The sequence below is a fragment of the Lolium rigidum genome, chromosome 4 (genome assembly GCF_022539505.1).
Source record: "Lolium rigidum isolate FL_2022 chromosome 4, APGP_CSIRO_Lrig_0.1, whole genome shotgun sequence".
NCBI lineage: Eukaryota > Viridiplantae > Streptophyta > Magnoliopsida > Poales > Poaceae > Lolium > Lolium rigidum.
The window spans coordinates 18,445,136-18,452,194 of NC_061511.1; positions in this window are offsets into that span (position 1 = coordinate 18,445,136).

A 7,059-nucleotide genomic window follows, 5' to 3' on the forward strand; every position below is an offset into this window, starting at 1 on the left:
CCGGGCCACCATACGCGACGTTTTGGCCGCTTTCGTCGGGCTAGGTGGCCTCAAAAACGAGAAAAAAAAAGTTTTGACATACACCACGGAGGGACCAAAATCGTCGGCCATGGTACACCAGCAACCACGGCGCGACTTCAACTTCGTCGGCCATGGCAACTTTTCTTGTAGTGTTACCCACATAAGCTTTCTCCTTAAACTTCTCTACTACTTAAAAAGAAGGAACGTGTTCCCCCTTCTCCCCCTCCTTTGGTCGTCCTCTTTGGTCGTCCGTCTCCCATCCCTTCGTCGCCCACCCGCCTGGGCCAGGCATCAACATGGGCCGACCTCAGCCCATCGTCTCAACCGCATCACCTCGCCCAGGTACCAACCGCATCAGGAATTAAATCATGCAAAAGGTATGTAATCTCACTTAAATGACCAGGCTCACGCTCCAAAGGTATGTAATCTCACAATAACGCTAACACAATTAAATCAATTAAATGAGAACATGGGGCGAGATATATGCAGTCACAATGGTATGCAATCTCACCCAGACATTAGGCAGGTATCATCTCATGCAAAAGATATGTAATCTCCGCAGTAATCACGAAACAAAGGTATGTAATCTCATCAAGGCTAGAATGACGCAATCTCATTACTGTCAATTAAAGGGGGCCCTGAATTGCACCCAGGATGCAGTCATATCTCTACTACTAAAGCAGGACCCACATACCTGGGACGATCTTCAACTACCTGATACAGGCCATCTTCAGATGATCGTCCGCGCACGTCGCTGCTGCAGACAAGCCGCCGAGATCTACCGGTACACTTCAGGTACAAGCCATAATAAGAATTTCCTTCAAGATGTGATATCTTCGTGATCTAAAGTTGTTCATCATCAAGGGCGGTGAGGGGTTAGGAACATGCATCTGTTCAAACCAATTGAATTGTATCATCAATTGCAGCCCCATTTGTTTTACCTATCATGTAAAACAATCTGCTGGTACCACCGCAGGTACACGCCATCTTCAGAGGATTGTCCACACCCGTCCCTGCTGCAGCGCCGCCCGGCCGCCGAGATCCACTGGTACACTGCAGGTCCACGCCATCATTAGATTTTTTCTTATAGACATGATATCTTTATGATATGTTATGAACATGCATATGTTCCTGCGAATTAAATTGTATCAACAACTGCCAACACATTTGTTTTACCTATCAAGTAAATCAAGTCTCTGGTAGACCACAGTCCCACCCCACTGTCAGCTTTCCCACGTGCCCGCTCGAGCCCGGATGCCGCCGCGCCGACTACTGAGTTGACGTGCGATGGCATCTTTATTGAGTTGTCCTTTGGTATCTTCCTCTCTGCTACGCAGGTGTTGTCGGTGCATACGGCGACCATGGATTCCATGGCGTCGAAGGCTGACGACCAGGCTGAAGGCGAGTAATGCCTATGTATATGGTGTGACTGAAATTCCATATATTTAAGGGGGCACTGTTCACAGCTTAGAAATTTGTTTTACACAGTGATACTATATTTTGTGAACTTTATACTTACACATATCAATATGTCCAAATTCTGGCTCCAAAGCGAGGAGAAATTGTTAGTCAGATTGGTGATGCACAGAGAGCAAAAGTTCATCATCATGGCAGACTTCTATCACTCAAGATGGTGAAAAATCGCCCTGAAGGAAGTGGGGAGGTTCAAGTAAACATAATGTATGTCGTTAGGAGGTAGGCACACAAATTCATGTTGGAGAATAATTGCTGTTAAGTAATAACAAGAAGCCTGAGATAGTGATCTTTTCAGAATAGGCGATTATGTTCCTGTTTATAACATTATTGGTATTAATTAGCAATTACATTGTCATCAGTATGTTTCAACTGTTTTTTTGGCTGGCAACAACTTAGTCAAAATACCCTTGATTTGCAGCAGTATAGAAATATGCAGTGGCTTGTGTTATGTTTCTTCGTTTCTACATTAATCAACATTGTGCCAAACTGCTAACAAACTATGTCTCCTAAGGTTGTGGCTTCTACTTAAGACACTGAATGATCATATAAGTGAAAGTGCACTATATTGTTAGTTTCTTGTTGTGAGAAATATATTAGTATGTCTAGATTCCGGCTCCAAAGCAATGAGAAATTGTTAGTAAGATTGGTGATGCACATAGAGCAAATTTCATCATCTTAGCGAAGCTTCATCACTCGAAGATGGGGAAAATTCGCACCGAAGGAATTGAGAAGGTTCAGGTAAACATAATGTATGCCCCTAGGGCACACCAATTCAGGTAGGATAATAATTGGTATTAGGCAATAACTAGAATCCTCAAATAGTTAATCTTTTCCAAAACAGGCGACTATCTCCCTGTTTACAACATTATTACTATTAATTAGCAACTAAATTATCATTTGTATGGTATAACTATTTTTTCCGTTGGGAATACAGCCAATAAATATAAATACCTTTGATTTGCAGCAGTATATTAATCAACATTGTGCCAAATTGCTAACAAACTATGTCTCCTAAGGTTGTGGCTTCTAACTAAGATACTGGATGATCATATAAGTGAACTGTGAAAGTGCACTATACCAATTCGGAAGATGCTGCGTGCTAGGGAGCGATATGGGCAAATGGTTAAACAGAAGAAAAAATGAACTACTTGAGAAGCGTCATGATTCATGAAGCCTATGAAAAAAATTAGCAAAAGGCACCGATCTGACTAGGTTATGTTTACTTTTTTATTTTCTGGATAATTAAATGCAACTGAAAGTTACTATGTTCTCACCATGATAAGATCAACCCTTGAGATCTCCAATGAAGTATACACAGTAATTTTCTTGACATCACTTTACCAACCCTAAAGGTCTAATAGTCGTGTTAATTGTTCTGATCATATTATTTATAGCTTAATCAGTTCAAGGCAACCAATGGAGACACTTCCCTTGGTGGTGAGGACATTGATGCTACTTGGTTAACGTATTTAAAAGTTGACTTTTCAAGGCTCAGGGATGCTGCTGAGAAGGCCAAGCGGCCAAGGTTGAGCTTTCTTTAGGCTAAGGTTCTACAGGTTGGTGGTATGACAAGGATGCCAAAGGTCCATGACTTTGGTTCTCAGATATTTGGCAAGTCGCCTAACATCTGAATCATGTAGCGGGCATGAGCAGTAGCCAGCACTAAGCAAGTAAGCATACACAATACCCAGAATAGTGACAGAAATTAACATGTATGTTGGTCTCATGAGTCTCATCTCAGAGATTCAGGTTTCCCCATGACCATAGTTGGTTGATATATTAATATTTACATGCATCATTATCCCCTTGCAAGAGTGCTATAAACGAGTTTAGTTAATGTGTTGGATAAAGAACTCTAACAAACTGAATAATTGATCCTTACCTGAGATTCAACATGTTTCTGCTTTAGCTGGGCTTCGGAATGTGCAGGAACCAAGATGCCTGTGCTCAAACATCTCACACTGCCGACGGAGAAGGGACGCAGAGGGGCGGGGCGTGCAGCAGGGAGGTAGGTTGGTTGGGGACCGAGGTAGCGGAGGGGGCGGAACTCGCGCATGTGATGGGGAACTCATGCCGGTCGTCGCGGCTTGATGTGGCCTCAGTACTGTTTTGATAGCAAAAAAACATCCATCGACAGATAGACTAATTGTTGGAATAAGAGACTCAGCTGTGTGAGTATGGGTAGCAGCAAACTAAAATGATTCAGTTCATCATGACAGCAAATATATACATTATACCTAATATGATTTGTGCTTCCACTTGCTTGAAGAATTATTTCTTCCAACTTTCTTATATAATTTCAACCAGAACTTTAGCAGGCTTTCTCGTGTTCAATTCTATGATCTATCAGATGCATGAGACGAATTTGAACAGATACCTGAAGCAATTCCAATAGCTGATCGTGCACGCCTCCCCTGCCGAATCCCGGCTAGCTCTTCTGTGTGCCTCCCATCTGAATCCGACTGCACCGGAATCGAGCTCGACCGGCGGTGCTGACGGAGAGGAAGAGGCCATCGACCCCGTGGCGGGGAGACCGGGCGGCGGCGACCTTGATCTACCATGTGAGAGTCGGCGAAGGGAGAGCGCAGCCGTGCACTCAGGCTCCGGCGCGACCTCGAGATCAAGCGGCGCCCATGTCTGAGAATAGACGAGGGTAAAACGAGTGGGGAATGACTCATGTCCTTGTGACTGGTGCGTTTGGTTATTACATTGCCCAGCTAGCACTTCTACTCCGGTGCTCCTCCCTGAATTTTTTTTGGGTGCGTTAAACACAAAAACAGTGTAGGTCCACCGTCCATATAACCTTGTACGTGTCTGTATAGCCCACGTTGTGTTGTATCTCGTTTTTGTACGACGTGGGGCTGTACTTAGACGTATGAGATCGTTAACTGATCACTGTGACCTCTTTTTTTTTCTTACGCGAGGTACATATACTATATCAATACAGACGGGTATACATAGGCTAAATATTAGCTTTCGGCGGACACAACACAGAAAAAAGAACCAACTATTACCCTTTAACTTCCCGTTTAGGGGGGAGCACCGGAGCAAGGCTCCCCAGCTAGCCTATAGCTCGGCTAATAGTAGAAAAATACTACCTCTGATTGAAAAATGTAAGACCATTTAGATATTTTAAAGTTGTCTAGATATATAAACTAAAATGTGTGAACCTCCACACTAAAAATAGACTTGATACATGCAGTAAGTCCTGGCGACACTTCCTATCCCTAATTTCTCACGCTTGCCTCGCCGGTAAGGTCAAAAACCTACCTAGCGTTTGACCATGTAACTGTCGTCAACCTAATTTCCACGGCGGCACATCATGCCCCATCGTTTGAGGATTTCTTGGCTGATTGTTGTTCTTCCTTTCCGCATTTTTAGGAAATCCCTTCCCGGTCGTCTTAATCCTTTTGCAAAACATTGTAGTCATAGGAGGCCGGCTAGCAGATCGCTTGCATGTGGTTTTGAGTTTTTCTCCACGGTAAATTAGTTAACGAAAGAGTACATGCCATGTTTTTGTGGACAACGATTGAACATTTGTATCTGCAATTGAGATAATAATATTATATAGCTCAACCCATTACAACATACATTGAAAAATTCAAGAGATGGTTGATAGTGAGAGGAGTCAAAAAGAGCTGTACATTTTCTTCATTTGGGGATTAGTTCGTAAAGCTTCTTCCCGATTCCAAAATTTTATTTATTATTCCGTTGTTGTTCAAAGTTAGTTTTCCGTGTTTTGTTCCAAGTTTTCCTTGTTTTGTTCCAAGTTAATTTTTTATCTAGGTACGGAGTCGAGAGAGCGATGGTAATTGCATTTAGTCACTGAAATAAATTTGGAATTAGGAAACTACGCATTACTGCATACCATGATCTCTAAGAGAAAATAAGGCCATGGTTTTCAAGTGTTTACAGTGCCAATAATTAAATATATATACATGTATGTCAAATGGTGAAGTATAATACTCAAGTAACCCTGAATGACATGTATTTCATTAACGAGGGACCATTTTATCTTAATAAAGAGGTACTTTCTATGGATCTTTATTGATACTTTACAATTTCGAGCATGATAGGACATCATGGAGGTGCTGAAAGGTTTGGAAGAGGAGAGCCTCGCCACGTCCAGTGCCATCATGGAGGCCATGGCTATGATGTTGCGCCTGTAGAGGGAGAAGGCTGATGTCCAGATGGACCTTTGCCAGTTCTGCCACCTTGCTGACGGGAAGATCGTCATTTTTTACGCCTGCTGCAGCATTAAGGACTGGTAACATCAACACTCTGTTCGCTATTTTTCAATGTTCCATTTTGTTTCCTTCCCTTGATCGACATGCCGACCAACTAAACGTGCTCTCGACCGGTTGTTTTTGTTTCAGGAAAGGAATCTGCATGATATTCAGTGCCAAAGAGAAGGGCTTGTGAATTTCCGGAAAGGTGATTCACCACATCTTCTCCATGCCTATCTACATAAACACTCATATGCTTAGAGTGTTCTTTGCTCAGAGAAGATTATACCATAATTCATGTTCTTTGCTAGATTGAACTATCAAAGTGTCAATTTTCGAAGCTATTTTACTAGCATACAAAGTAGGCAAATATCACAGGTAAATTCAGGCCTTGAATGTTGCCACTTGCTGATTTTTGGGATAATTGGGTTTCGTAAAGTGTTGCTTCACTAGCCTGTTTTATTTATAGTTGTAATGTTCTAATGAATTTTGATCCATAAAAAGGGCCGAAGGCTGTTGCTTGGAAATAAAGAAGACGACTAACTTGGTAAGGACCAATTTTGATTTTTGACTCCACCGGAAAGATTGTTGTACTGTTGAACTGAGAGTTTTGGACATATATGATTGGTGTAGCAAGGCACAAACTGTTTGAACCAATGTCATTTTGGAAATATATTTTTCTTTCTTTACATGTATTGTCACCCGTGGCAACGCACGGGCATTTTAACTAGTAAGAGAAGAAAAAGTTGAACCCAAGGTTCCCATGGCTTTTTCAAGTTCACCAATCCTATGGGTTTGATTATCATGGATAGCACAAGTTTCTAAGACAGTAATTCTTTCATCAATTCCTCCTAGAGATTTATCAAGTTTATCAGTATTATCAAGTAATATTCCCAATTTAGTTTCAAAACTTGGAAGATTTTTCTCTATGGCCTCCAGCTTTCTCATAACATCCTCAAGAGAGATTTCAGTTTTAACTTCATTAACAGGTGGTATTCCAACTAGACTCTCAATAATGCAACTAGCTTCTAAAGCAGGAGTGCCTAGGAAATTACCTCCCGCAAGAGTATCAAGAACATATCTATTCCAGCTAGAGATACCAACATAAAAGTTCCTAAGGAGAATAATAGTGGAGTGTTTCTTAGTGCACCTATGATGAGCATCGCTAATTCTATACCAAGCATCTTTAAAACTCTCTCCCCCTTGTTGCTTAAACGAACGAATTTCAACTTCAGGATTACTCATTTTAGCAACAACAAAAATAAACTAAGCAAACTAAATAAAGTAAAGCAAGTAACTAATTTTTGTGTGTGTTTTTGATATAAGGAAAGAAAAC